This window comes from Hyperolius riggenbachi, chromosome 2 (assembly GCF_040937935.1).
Source record: "Hyperolius riggenbachi isolate aHypRig1 chromosome 2, aHypRig1.pri, whole genome shotgun sequence".
Taxonomy (NCBI): domain Eukaryota; kingdom Metazoa; phylum Chordata; class Amphibia; order Anura; family Hyperoliidae; genus Hyperolius; species Hyperolius riggenbachi.
Genome location: NC_090647.1, coordinates 473,230,066 through 473,245,578, shown reverse-complemented (window position 1 = coordinate 473,245,578; position 15,513 = coordinate 473,230,066). Strand labels below are relative to the sequence as shown.

The 15,513-nt window shown below is 43.8% G+C and overlaps 1 protein-coding gene across 6 annotated transcripts in view; it reads right to left on the bottom strand.

Moving 5' to 3' along the window:
- Positions 1-15,513, bottom strand: part of CCDC92B (coiled-coil domain containing 92B) — a 97,411-nt gene that overhangs the window by 42,019 nt on the left and 39,879 nt on the right. Inside the window, exon 2 of one of the 6 annotated variants that reach the window (XM_068270235.1) lies at positions 1,197-1,364. The exons of the other annotated variants lie outside the window; for them this stretch is intronic. The gene's annotated coding sequence lies outside the window, so the exon portion shown is untranslated. The remainder of the gene's footprint in view (positions 1-1,196; positions 1,365-15,513) is intronic. 6 annotated transcript variants of the gene reach the window in all.

Here is a 15,513-nt window from a genome sequence, read left to right as displayed (position 1 = left end):
TAAAATAGATAGGTAATATAATCTCTTACCCACCCTGTTTTAAAAGAACAGGCAAATGTTTGTGATTTCATGATGGCAGCCATCTTTTTGGTTGAAAGGAGGTGACAGGGAGCATGAGACACAGTTTCAACTGTCCTGTGTCCTGATCACCCTTCCCAGTTGCTAGGCAATGAGAACAACAACATCAGAAATCCCATCATGCTTTGCACAGTGTCAGGGAAAAATGCCCAGGCAGTTTTCTCTGATGGGACGGAGCGTAGCTTCTGTGCAGCCTTAAAATGAGGCTAGGATAAGAAAAATATAGAAAAAAAGCTCTGATGCCGTGAAACTGTTAAAGAAACACCAAGCCTTTGCAGTGCTGCTGAGTAGATTTTTAGTCTGGAGGTTCACTTTAACCCCCTCTCCCATGGGCAGGAAGTGCTACTCCTAATTTTGATTATGAGCAACCCTATTTATAAATACTTCTCCTTTACAGCAACCTGCGTGCTGTGCATAATGCGCATACAACTACTAAGCCTCCCTGCTCCACCAAACCACATATCATCACATATGGATTAAAAACTTAAATGGCCTCAATGCACTAAAGGCAGTTTGTTAAAATTATTTTGGTCGATAAAATACTACATTTGGTATTTTACACTTTTTATCCCCAAAATTCACTAAAGATTTTCCGCATGAGGCAGAAGTTCAGTAATTTACAGACCAAAAATGCTTTAGTTTATTAAGACCTGCTCGGTAAATGTCACTTACCAGCTGTGGAGCAGGTTAGCAGTCAGGCAGGAAGCTGTGTGCATGATTTGGGGTTTTCTATCCAGTGCATCCCCGGCATCCCTTTAGATGTGCTGCAGCCACCTGGGGGAGCTCTTCTGTATGCCAGAATGCAGATTTCACATTTAAAGGGATGCAGAAAAGTCTCATAAAATGTCACTGTATCAGCAGACAGAGGCGCCAAAAGGATAAAATATTCTAAAATGTTTAAAATGAGAGAAGGCAGAGGTGGACTTACCTCCCCCATGCAGACACACACATGAGTGTTGTGTATATTCACAACAACAAAAATATATTTATAAACTACAGAAAGTGCAAGTGCAACGCATTTCGTGGGCATCTCCCGCTTCATCAGGCAATAGAAACGGAACATAAAACTCAAATAGGTCTGGCGCAAAGATCAGCGCCTCAGAAAATGTCACCTTCACCTGCTCTGCTACAGTGAAGACCAGCCTTCCATCATGTCGGATCAAATCAGGTTGAGAAGCAGGGCTGTGTGGTTCTCCTTATTGGCTGCCTGGCTCTCCCTATTGGCTGTCTGTCAATGTTACCGCACGGAGAGAGCATGGAGAGAGTGAGTTATCGGCTGGTAAGAGCTGGAAAAAAATACAGAACAATTTACCGAATGTGTAAATCTTTGTGAATTGCAATTTCTTGCAGAATTTACCAAACTAGTCGGTAATTTACCTCACTAGTCGGTAATTTGAATTTTCTGTGCGGAAATAGGTTTAGTGAATTGGAATTTGGGAAGGTGTTCGGTAAAATCAGATGTTTTCAGCATTAATGCAGTAATGCTTAGTGAATTGAGGCCTACAATATATACTTGCATATAAGCCGACCTGCGTATAAGCCGAGTTACACACTTTTCCCTCAGAAACCAGAAAAAACTGATTGACTTGCGTATAAGCACCGTTTCCAATAAAGTCCCCTCCCCATAGCCAAATGTGCCCCAGGATCATACAGCTGTGTCTCAAGAAGCCACTAGATGGGGTCATAGATATGAGACACAGCGATTGCCATACAGGAACAATCCCTGATCATTGCACCGCTGACACATTGCTTGCACGCTCCACTCCACAAGCCAGGGGACACAGGTAGTCTTGAGCAGTGCACTCTGCACACCATGTTGTAGGGGAAGGGGGGGCACGGACAACAGCAGGGATCCAGCTGGTAAGAGCAGGATCACTAGTGCAAGATCCCTATGCGCCTCTGCCAAGTAACGTAACAAAAGCTGCTCCACCATCTGTTTTGCTCCATTGACTCCCATATAAGCCGAGGGAGTTACTTTTCAGCACTTTTTTTATGCTGAAAAATTAGGCTTATATGCGAGTATATACAGAATGTGTCTTTACAGAAGTTCAGCTACTATTGACCTGGGATCACTATATCTAAGTGGATAAAATGGCCCCCTAGTTCCATGGATTGCCTCTGTATCACAGTGCTTTTGTTACTGTTGTACTTATTGAACAGACCCCCATTTTACTGCTATTTTTTATAGTGCACCTTATAATGGGTGTTCCTCCCCTCCTCTCCATTTACATGACTCATGTTCTCATGCCCCCTTACTTATAGTGTTTATACTTTTACAGACCCCATTAAAGAGGCACTGTAGTGACATATGGTAGAATGCAATTAATTATTCAGAATATCCACTTTCACAGTAATTTTTTGTATTTTGAGAGACCAGGCATATTTTGTACTGGCTTTAGAACCCTCAGTAATCAAACATTATACATTACACAGATACACCTGACAGGACTAAGGATGTTGCTGTCATAAATGTAAATTAGGGAGAGAAAAGATTTTACAAGGAACATACACTGACTGAATAATTTATAAATTAATATTATAAAAAAATAAGTAATTGTATTCATTACATTATTTTCACCACATATATTCTTTAACCACCCTGGCGTTCTATTAAGATCGCCAGGGCGGCTGCGGGAGGGTTTTTTTTAAATAAAAAAAAAACTATTTCATGCAGCCAACTGAAAGTTGGCTGCATGAAAGCCCACTAGAGGGCGCTCCGGAGGCGTTCTTCCGATCGCCTCCGGCGCCCAGAATAAACAAGGAAGGCCGCAATGAGCGGCCTTCCTTGTTTTGCTTACATCGTCGCCATAGCGACGAGCGGAGTGACGTCATGGACGTCAGCCGACGTCCTGACGTCAGCCGCCTCCGATCCAGCCCTTAGCCCTGGCCGGAACTTTTTGTTTCGGCTACGCTGGGCTCAGGCGGCTGGGGGGACCCTCTTTCGCCGCTGCTCGCGGCGGATCGCCGCAGAGCGGCGGCGATCGGGCAGCACACACGGCTGGCAAAGTGCCGGCTGCGTGTGCTGCTCTTTATTTGATGAAAATCGGCCCAGCAGGGCCTGAGCGGCAGCCTCCGGCGGTGATTGACGAGCTGAGCTCGTCCATACCGCCCGGCTGGTTAATGTGAAGCTGTGGCCCCTTGCAGTGATTGACATGAGTACACTAATTAGCTGCTTGCCTGATTTTTACTATTACCATTTAATCTGCTGTGCACTACAACATTAAAGGACCTCTGTAGCAAAAATCTTAAAATGTAAAATATATGTAAACCTATACAAATAAGTACATTTCTTCCAGAGTAAAATAAGCCATAAATTACTTTTCTCCTATGTTGCTGTCACTTACAGTAGGTAGTAGAAATCTGACAGAACCGACAGGTTTTGGACTAGCCCATCTCCTCATGGGGGGTTCACAGGCATTTCTTTATTTTCAAAATGCACTTAGTGAACCGCAGTTGCTCCGTCCAACTGCCAAAAAAGTGTACGGTGAACAGAGAGGCTGTCCAACATCTTTGTATAAATCTTTTTCAGGGAATGTCTTTATAAAGGATAAAAGCCATGCTGAGAATCCCCTATGGAGAGATGGACTATCCAGAAACCTGTCGGTAAGGTCAGATTTCTACTACCTACTGTAAGTGACAGCAACATAGGAGGAAAGTCATTTATGGATCATTTTACTCTGGAAGAATCATACTTCTTATTTGTATGTGTTTTCAATTTTAAGAAATTTCACAACAGTTCCTTTTTAAATGTACTTTCCATGCTATTCTTTCTGCTGGCCACTTATTTACTATATGCATGCAAATCCTTTATCAACCTAACGAGACACTTCTTTTTACAGTAATTATGGGCAGCAGGCAGTGGCATAACTACAATTCATGGGGCCCCCCAGCAAAACTTTGGTGGGGCCCCCCAATATTCACACTGCTTCCCCTTGGTGCCCTTCACGGGCCCCCCAATATTCACACTGCTTCCCCTTGGTACCCTTCACGGCCTTGGGGTCCATCTCACAAGGGCCATAAAACAAGTGTGGCCATCATGATCTTCCCACCCATAACAAGGGTAGCCATAAAAACACCTGATCTGAAGTATAGTCCCTTGTATCAGAGGAAGGGAAGGTTAGTAGTTGGGGCCCCCCACAGCTCTGCTCCCCCCCCCCCATGATGGCAGGGGCTACTCCCCTCTAGTTACGCCCATTTTGCTAAGCATTTAGCTCTCTCTGCTTTTAGCTCTAGAGCCCCAGGATCCAATGTTTGATCTAGACACCATTTGCAAGACGTTTATACTTTATCTCTGTGTTTTATTGGGTTTCCTCCCACACCTGAAAAACATAAATGGTTGGTTTCTCCCCCAAAAAAACAGGCCACAGGTAGGAATATTAGCTTGTGCGCCCCAGTGAGTGCCATGTATTGTTCTGGCTCTTCTACTGACCACATATGCTATTGCTCCATTGTTATTGCCTGATGAAGCGGGATCAAACCTGCAAAACGCGTTGCATATTTGGAGTTCATATATAAAATATATTGACTGTCTTTACTACAGTCGTAGTGTGTCTACTTGGAGGGGGTAAGTCCACCACTGCCTCCTCTATTTACCAAGAATTTGGTTTTTAAGCTCATTTAGCTTCCTTTTCTTCTTTTGGCGCCTCTGTTCTCCTGCATAATGTATTGTTCAATGTACATTGTAAAATGATATTGTGTGAGTTTGGCCGCCAGTACCTGGCAAGCTGAAAATCAGGTGAGCGTGCCCACAGTCAGTATTCTTTTTACTAGGCATCAGAGGAAATTGTAGCTGTAGTATGAGTACAGCTGTTACTATTTTTTGTATTATAAAGTAACATTACATAACCTTGACACTTCCTGGCATACATGTTTTCCTGACCATGAGAGTCTGAGCTTGTTCTTAGCTGTATACAGGCACCAAGATGGGTCACATGGGAGGCCTCCTCACTCATCTATATACCACAGCACATAAACAAAGCTGAGGGCTCCACATCTCTCATAGAGTTCTACCTCTCTCTCTTCTTGAGGCCAAATAGCACTTTAATTTCAAACAAAGATGCAGTAGGTGTACTGCCTTTATGGCTGCTAACATTTTTTAAAGCGTTGATTTTTAAAGCGTACCTGAAGTGAAATGTGGCATGATGAGATAAACATATACACATATACTAGCCCTACTAAGAAATTATCTGAAGTTGTTTTCTATTTTCCGGTACAGCAAAAACAACTTGAGTTGCTATCTATGTAAAAGACCTTGCCTACAGCTTGTCGATTTCAGTCTGGTTTTCTGAAAAGTAAATAGAAGCTAAACGATATCAATCTGTCAGGAAGAATGGAGATAAGGTTTTACTGCAGGAAAGTTCTGAGAGTCATTGCTTCTGTATCTCTTCCAGCTTAAAAACCAGACTATAGATTCTAAACTGCAGTTGTGACAGTCTGATGCAATCTTAAAACTAAAGCTATAAAACTAAAAATAAAATATGAGACTTTTTTTTCTATACTACTAACGTTCTATTTATCGACCATACCACACATACAATTCATTATTTCATACTATACATACAATTAAATGGCAATTCATTATGCAATTAACTTTTTCTCTTGCGTTTTCTCCTAGCAGATAATTTTTCATCTTTTTCATCAGCACTTTACAATTGAAAAAGTACTTTCAAAACTATTTTGAGTATTTTCTTTTTTGGTTGTGGTTTAAAAGGCATTCTATTGACAGAAGAAGTGTGGAAATATCACCTAGGAGAAAAGGTGAATTGCATATGGGCCCTTATCTCATACATTTATTTTCATTTCAGGTTCACTTTAAAGAGACTCTGAAGCGAGAATAAATCTCGCTTCAGAGCTTATATTCAGCAGGGGCATGTGTGCCCCTGCTAAAACGCCGCTATCCCGCAGCTGAACGGGGGTCCCTTACCCCCCAAATCCCCACCTGCAAAATCAACGACCAACTTGGTCGTAGATTTTGCTGCTGTTGAGGCAGGGCTAACGGCTGCAGCCCTGCCTCACACGCGTCTATCAGCGGCGCATCGCCGCCTCTCCCCCGCCCCTCTCAGCGAAGGAAGACTGAGAGGGGCGGGGGAGAGGCAGAGATACGCGCTGATAGACGCGTGTGAGTCAGGGCTGCGTGCATTAGCCCTGCCTCAAACAGGAAGAGATCCCCGTGAGTAGACGAGGGAATTTGGGGGGTAAGGGACCCCCGTTTAGCCGCGGGATAGCGGCGTTTTAGCAGGGGCACACATGCCCCTGCTGAATATAAGAGCTGAAGCGAGTTTTATACTCGCTTCAGTCTCTCTTTAAGTGCAGAAGACTTGTTCATCACAGAAATGGTAACATTTAGGCACTTCCATGTCTGGGGTTGGGCTGAGCAGGTGGTGTCATAAATGCTTTTATATATAAAGTTCCTCCGACAAATTCTTTACCAAGGCTATTTGGCTTAGATACATATTTCATTCTATTTGAATGTCCAAGCTTTATTCCTTGTAATTTTGCTCAACAGCACTTCTCAGAGACAGGAAATTAAATTATTTAAAGCTCATTCTAACTGTTCATACTAGTCGAAGGAAACATTTCACTATTTGCAGTGAACCTTTAATCCTCCAGGAAATATATTTCTATTAAGAGCCTGCACTGCAGTAATTGTAGCATAATTTATAGTGTGGACTTGTAGACAGAAACTGCTCTGTGACCTCCAGTAAGCAAGCTGCACAACCGCCTTTGTAATTTTCAGCAAAATTGAATTAGAGTTCATGAGTCAGTTATGCTGGTTAGGTATTGATGTGCTGCTAAAATGGATTTTCTTTCTTACAGACAAAGAGTGTATGTTGAAACCATATCATTATTGCTTGGCACTATCAGGCATACCTTAGGTTCATCAGCACATAAAGGAGTTGATTCACTAAAGAAAATAGCACAAGTAACCTGTTATTTGCGCTATTTCCACAGCGTGCCTTAAAGAGAAACTCCGACCAAGAATTGAACTTTATCCCAATCAGTAGCTGATAACCCCTTTTACATGAGAAATCTATTCCTTTTCACAAACAGACCATAGACCATACATAAATTACGCCGCCTCTCTGCAAATAAGGAGCACTCCTCTTCTCCCGCCCTGAGCCCCTTCGGGTCCAATCACTTTAAAGGATCTGATCGCCGCACTCTGATGGGCCCAACAGGCTGCCTGTCACTTGACAAGCACCCGACTGGGCCAATCAGAGTGCGGGGATCACATCCTTTAAAGGGACAGGCAGCCTGTGACTGTTTCCGGATCGGTTGGGCACACTAGCTTCTGTTTTCAAACAATACGATCTGAATAATCTTATCAAATAAATAAATCGTTCAATTAATAGTTGTGCCAATAATGGGAATCTTTAGACATTATTTGAGCCATTACTCTGCTCACCGCCAACAAGGGCCCGGCTCCATTTTTTCGATTCATTAGGTAGACATGTGATTACATTATTATTGTGTAAAACTGCCAGCATTTATTAGGAAGGGGGGGGGGGGGTTACTAGAAAGCCACGGCCAGATATCAGTATCTGGAAAACATCAATAGGCGGTCCAATTTAGAGACTTAATAAAACCTTCGCTGCAGTCTCTAGTGATGTCAAAACAGGTGAGGGCCTCAAGACAGAACTTACAAATTTAGAGACAATCTATCATGCTGATACGTGACGAGGTAACTTACAGGTGTATACACAAAAAGATATCAAGGTACAGAGTAGTAAGGCAATATCGTAGTCAATAAACAGGCAGGGTCATACACATGAGTCAGATGTCAGTCGTACTGTAAGGATCAGACAATAACGAAGTCAGGGACAGGCTAAGTCGACCACGTGTATCAGATGGCAGAGGTACAGAAGGACAAGACAAGAGCGAGGTCAAGAAGCAGGCAAAAGTCGGTACACAGATAAATATACAATAAGATGTTAATTCAATATATTACGATAATATATAATATAACTATAAAATAACAAGACTGACTAACTAGAGTACATATATATTGTGCGTCGATACAATATATTAATGTAGCTCTCGAAACTCACTGACTAGGCCAAGAACCAGCGAACTGATTAGTATCAAGGCCGGTGAGTGACTGAGAACTTGGCATCCCAAAAACCACTCCCAAAATAGAAAGCACCTCCTACATGGTGATGTCATCAAATGACATCACCGCTAACGTTGCTCATACCCGCCTCCCTAACCTATAAGACCCTTCAGGTCTTGCACGTGTCCGTTTGGACGCACTGCGCATGCGTGCGCTTGAACCCACCGCCGCAGGGGAGCCAGGGACGTCACAAGAGGATGCCAGCGTGGAAGCTTCGCCAGCAGCACGGATCCCGTCAGAGACCTGCCACTGGAAGGTAAGAATGTCACACAATCTTTGTTTTAAATTAATGAATAGAAACAGGTACTTCATGAATGGAGTAAGTATTGTAGCAACATTACTTGAGTTGGGCACCAAGTGTTTCCGCTAGGAAAGGTGCCTAAACCGAACCCCCCCACCTAATGCCTAACCCTAACTCCCCCCCCCCCCGGAAGTGCCTAACCCTGACAGTATAACAAATGCCTAATCAAAACTCTAAGTGCCTATGCCAAACCCCCTGCCTAATGCCTAACCCCCCGTGGAAGTGCCTAACCCCGATCCCATAACAAATGCCTTATCCAAACTCTAAGTGCCTAAAACAACCCCCTCACCTAATGCCTAACAACTACCCCCCCACACCCGGAAGTGCCTACCCCAACAAATACCTAATCGAAACCTCAAAGTGCCTAAACCGAATCCCCCAACCTAATGTCTAACCCTAACCCCCAGGAAGTGCCTAAGCCCAACCTCCCACTGAATTCCTAATCCACCTTCTAAGTGCCTAAACCAAACCCCCACTTAATGCCTAACCATAACCCCGCCTGTAAATGCCTAACTCCAACCCTCCACCGAATGCCTAATCCAGTGTTTCCCAACCTTTTCCGGCCCGGGGAACACTGTCTGACCAAATTTTTCTCCGGGGAACGGCGCGCGCGCGCGGTGGGGGCGATGCGGCCCCCGGTTGTTTGCGCGACCTAGTGGACAGTGCCGCTATGGGGGGGGGGGGGGGGGCTGGGGTGCGGCTGCATAGCTGGCATAGTTGCCCCAGTGTAGGGAGTTTAGTTGCCTCAGTATAGTGCCTCAGTATAGCCAGTATAGTGCCCCAGTATAGCCAGTATAGTACCCCAGTATAGCCCCCCAGTATAGCCAGTATTGTGCCCCAGTATAGCTAGTATAGTGCCCCAGAATAGTGCCCCAGTATAGCCAGTTTAGTGCCCCAGTATAGTGCCCCAGTATAGCCAGTATAGTGCCCCAGTATAGCCAGTATAGTACCCCAGTATAGCCCCCCAGTATAGCCAGTATTGTGCCCCAGTATAGCTAGTATAGTGCCCCAGAATAGTGCCCCAGTATAGCCAGTTTAGTGCCCCAGTATAGCCAGTATAGTGCCCCAGTATAGCCCCCCAGTATAGCTAGTATAGTGCCCCAGTATAGCCAGTATAGTGCCCCAGTATAGCCAGTATAGTACCCCAGTATAGCCCCCCAGTATAGCCAGTATTGTGCCCCAGTATAGCTAGTATAGTGCCCCAGTATAGCTAGTATAGTGCCCCAGAATAGTGCCCCAGTATAGCCAGTTTAGTGCCCCAGTATAGTGCCCAAGTATAGCCAGTATAGTGCCCCAGTATAGCCCCCCAGTATAGCTAGTATAGTGCCCCAGTATAGCCAGTATAGTGCCCCAGTATAGCCAGTATAGTACCCCAGTATAGCCCCCCCAGTATAGCCAGTATTGTGCCCCAGTATAGCTAGTATAGTGCCCCAGAATAGTGCCCCAGTATAGCCAGTTTAGTGCCCCAGTATAGCCAGTATAGTGCCCCAGTATAGCCCTCCAGTATAGCTAGTATAGTGCCCCAGTATAGCCAGAATAGTGCCCCAGTATAGCTAGAATTGTGCCCCAGTATAGCCAGTTTAGTGCCCCAGGATAGCCAGTATAGTACCCCAGAATAGTGCCCCAGTATAGCCAGTTTAGTGCCTCCCGCCCGTCCCCGCGGCCGCCGCTGTTATTACCTTGTTAACAGCGGCCGCTCTCCCCTCTCCGGCGCGTGTATATTCAAGCAGCGTATCTCCGGCTGCTCTGTGTGATGCACTGATGCGGAAGAAAGGAGGGCAGCGGCTTCCTGTAACGGCGATATGTATCGCCGTTACTATGGTAACCGAGCCCTGCCTCCTTCCGCATCAGTGCATCACACAGAGCAGCCGGAGATACGCTGCTAGCATATACATGGTCTGGAGAGGGGAGAGCGGCCGCTGCTAAGGTAATAACAGCGGCGGCCGCAGGGACGGGCGGGAGGGGGGATAAGAGCACGGCACACCAGGCAACGTTCCGCGGCACACTAGTGTGCCGCGGAACAGCGGTTGGGAAACACTGGCCTAATCTACCCACTAAGTGCCTCAACCGAGCCCCCCCACCCCCATGCCTAAACCAAACTGTGTATCCCAGGCGGCCTATCAAACACTAGTTGTAGCCGATTTCCTACAACTATTCAGTACTATTTAGTAGCCTGTCAGCTACTATCTCATCGGGTGCCCAACTTACTGTTAGGGCTCCTGCTTACCAATAATTAACACAGGCATCTATTAGACACCTGTCTATCCCTGCGCCCAAATGACCAGATCTGCCTGAATAACCCTGAACTGGATTCTATGATAACGGGAGCAAAAAGATTCCTGGTGGTAAGAGCTTCCATCTGAATTTTTCATAGAAAATAGAATCAGATGAGAAAGAAAATGAACAGCTTACTCAAACTACCAGTAAATATGTGCTATACATCAAACTGAGTGTATTGCTGTACCGAACGGAGCTGCAATGTGTCCTAAACAGCATCAGCAGTTTATTGATTGATCTCGCTGTCTGTCTGGATTTGCACAGCACATTTACTATTAGCACCGTTAGCTTAGTTCCATTTATAAACCAATTAAAGCATTACAATAATACCATTACAATCCAATAATAAAAAGTAATCATCGGCCGAATGCCAGCCACAGAGTTTCTACACCGTATCTCTTGATGCATGCGGGAAAGAGTGAGCTCAATTCTCGCTTCTATTGTGCTCGCTAATTGCTTTTATACCCATCTGGCAGTAAGTGTGTCTTGGGGGGGAGGGGGGGCAACTCGGCATATGACATTAGTTTGGACTTGAATCTATTACAGCAAACATTGGTTGTAAATGGAATGGCAATTTAGCTGGTGCGATTTATCATTTACAGTACAGTGACTCCCACTGATCTGTGCTGCTGTATGAGAACTGAGGACATTTCCAAGATCAGGATGGATAGAGTTTTACAAACAACTACCCACTACATGCTATATGATCAGTCTCTGATGTGTAGCGTACAAACGTAGCCTAAGACCCATTTATTGATGTTGTGTAAGTTCTGCTGACTTACCTTGTCCCCATCCCTCTTTTTGCAATGTCTTTATTGATCCTTTAGATTGTAAGCTCGCAAGGACAGGGCTCTCTCCCCCCTTTTGTGTATTGGATTTTGTTACACTTTTATTCATACTAATTCTGTCACTGTTATTACTGATTCTGTACTTTGTACTGATTCTACATTTTGAACCAACTTTGTATTTCATGTGTATATCATTGTCTGTATTATTTTGTAACCCATGTTTGTTTCTTACTTTATACAGTGCCATGGAATATGTTGGCGCTTTATAAATCAATCATAATAAGTGAAATTCCATTTTCAGTAAAGTACTAATTTACCCTCCTGGATTTTCAGTCTTAGCAATGGTGACATTGAGATATCTAGATATTCATGGCAGTGGCCTACCTAGGGTATTATACACCCGGTGTGGGTGGCATGCTAGTGGTACCTCCCCTTGTGACAACTCTGGTGGTCTAAAGGTATCCCCCATGTGACATCCCTGGTGATTCAGTAGTACCCCCTCTCCCCGTCCAAATATAGTTCGAATGGTTGTCTAGTGGTGGGGAGGGAAGCTGACAGCAATCCTCCCACCCTCTTTATAAACCCCTTCTTGTGTCCTCCTGCAGGGTAGGGTGCAGAAATGTGGCTAGTGAGGAGTGATTCTCACCTGAACCCGAAGCATCTATGCTTCTTTAAGTCAGCCGCTCAATCTACTTCCTGTTTCCTGCATTCACGTAATTATGTACGAAATGCAAAGATTGGGTATCGCCCCCTTAGGACGCCACTGATTCACAAGCTCTCCAGATGGTATCCCCCCTCCCCCAGCCTAGCTACTAGTATAGTATTCTATAAGAGAAAAAGAATCCAGGAGCAACTCACTTGCATAATAAAACTTCCATACTTTTAATCCAAATCTTCCTAAAAAAACTGCAGTATAAAAAAACACAATACTTGTCAAATTCAGCTAGTGACTGATGCAGCAAACAGTGTATAGTCATATAGGAGGTGTGGATGCTGGTCGGTCGACAATCGGTTTGCCCCGCTATTAGGGCTTTCTCAAGACCATATATCCCCTCTCTCCACACTCTTACCTTTATATCCCATGCTCCTGCCTCTCTGAACCCTACAAACCAATCACAATAAGGCTCATAGACGACTCTCATCTGTTCCAAATAATATGCTACTAGTATAAAGTTGTATTTCTGGTCCTCTCTTCCCATTATAATTAGGTAGCCTTTGTGCCCACTAGTTAGCAGAGCAGCGCAGGACACAGTATACAGTACCTGCTTTTCTCTCTTCTCATCACAACCGGGATGTACGGTAGTTGCATTTCTCTGCATGACATGTGATAAGTCACCTGGAAAGCGTCTGGGGCCATGCACACCGGCTGTGCTGTAAAAAGAGGAGAGCAGATCCTACCCAGTGCTGGAAGGTAGAATATACTGCTTCCGGCGCTTCTATGCATATTGGGGATGGGGAGACAGAAGGTGGGGGTTGCAGGGGAAATTATTGTGCCTGTAAATGGTGACTATGGGACTATTGCATTATCACAAAATGTTCATACTGAATACAGATGCTATAGAGAAGTATCCATTGTTTATGTATGTGTAGTTATTATTTGCTATGGTTTTCTCATCTGGTCCACAGATAATTATATTATATATACACTACAAGTTAATTTATATTATGCATACTGTAGGTAACAATTGCATTGTTTTGTGAGTTTATACAATCTGTGAATTGCCATCACCAGATATGTAGACGTAGTAATGGTCACTGTGGGGGAACTACGGTAGACTGTGTAACAAAAATGAGACCAGGAGCCAAATGGCGCTGTACCGTAGGATACAATTAGCTCAATATTACAAGAGTAGTAATATTACAAGAGTAGTAGAGTAGAACCTGCAACCATCTAATATCAGCTGTGAGGAAAACACCTTCCCCGGTACTCCAGGTCCTGCTGCAACCGTGTGGTTGCTTTCCTGGAATACTAGCTGTGGATGGCACCACACTAGTGGGAAGGACACCTCCAAGCAATTGTGCTTGGATTAACCTTACCTGATCCAAATCCTTGTTTTTCTGGGTTGGTTTATCTGGAGAGGTACTGTAAGATAGCTCATGTATTTATTTTGGTCTTAATAACGTATACACCAAGAGATATTTATTTTTGGGCGCCTACACCCTTCTTCAACCCCAGATCTCGTTAAGGGAGACACAAACTACTTTTTTTTGTTATACTATTTTTTTTATTTTTAACAAGAAAAAACTTCCAGTGTACATCATATACTTTTCATAATATAAATAATTGAACAGGTTGTACATTTGTTGAGAAAATATATAACAATTGAACATTGCTTAAATAAGTGAAGCAGGATCCATCAGGAGCAGGGGAAAGTTATTCTTGAAATGATCTGAAGGAAATGTTCCTTATAGAGGATCCAGGAAAGTTTTATGGTCCTTAAGATAGGCTATTAAACCTGGAGTACTATTTTGCTAGGTATAATAGATCCCGTAGTTTTTACTCTTACAAGTTTTATCATCTATGTCGGATCCTGTAATCAGAAGCATCAAACTTATTCTTATCAACTTGACCTACTATGGAGTGTAGGCCTAACTATAGTGAGAAAGAAAGGGAGGAAAGAAAGAAAAGAGAGCGGTTCCTACTGTCTTATATAGGTATAGGTCATCCAAGGTTACCTGTAGTTATTTTGGAAAGCTGTATTAGATGTTAGAGTTGTGTTATGCCGGGGTCTAAACATCAATAAGTAAGATGGGGAAATGTCTCTTTATATAGTTTATAATCAATGTAAGGGTTTGTTAGAAATAGTTTCTGGTAATCAAGGGGGTTGGTAAACAGGCGAGGAATAGGGCCATGAGTCCCAGATTCTGTGGAAGCTATTTTCTGCATCTCTTAGTGAAGCGGTTAGTTGTTCCATGGACCTGGTCCAGTTAACTTTCAAAATAACTTCAGAGATATCTGGTGGAGCTATGTTTTTCCATGCCGAAGCTATGGTTATTCTAGTGGCCGTAAGTATGTGATTGACTAGCCGATTTGTATGTTTGTTCACTTTCGTGAGTGGCTTGCCTAATAACATGTGAAGGGGGTTGAGCGGGACTTGTGTGCCAGTAGTGGAAGCAATAAGACCTTGGACCATAGAGGAGTGAGCATGGGACAATACCAGAAGATGTGTTCCAGGGTGCCCTTTTCATTACAGCCCCTCCAGCAGAGATCTGAAGTGCCCGGGTAAATCTTTGATAGTCTTTCTGGGGTAAGATACCATCGAAAGATGATTTTATATATATTCTCTCTGATTTGGATACACATGGAAGAATGTTTGGCATTTTCCCATATCTCATACCATTCTTCTATGGAAACAGAGGAGGGAAGTACATTTGACCATTTAGTCATATAGGGGTGATCTGGGATGCAGGAACCTGACTTAGTGAGAAGTAGTCCATAAATCTGTGAAATCAGGCCCTTTTGGTGTCCCTTGTGATTACATAATTGTTCAAAGGGTGATGGAATAAAGGATGAAGGTGGTTTGGGGATAAGCGAATGAATAAAGTGGGTAATTTGATTAAATTCTAAGATTAGTTTAGTAGTAAGAGGGTTTTTTTCTTCTATCTGTGATTTAGTGTAGACCTTACCTGTGAGGGGGTGTATCCAGCTACTCAGGTTGAAAAAACCTAGATTAAACCATGTAGACATAAATGATTCAGATAAACCTGGTTGAAAGTAAGGGTTTCCCAGTATCGGGAGCAGCGGTGAAGGAGAGGATTTCAACTTGGCCATGTTAGCAGTTAATCTTCATATGTGAAGCGTAAACTTGATCGTTGGGAGGATTTGTTGTGTGGGGATTTTAATTGGTTGATGAGCCCATATTAAAGATGCTAGTGAAACAGGGAGCATGCTGGTTGCCTCTATGAGACCCCATTTTGTGTGGACCCTTAGGCTAGACCATTCCCCCAACTGGCGAAGA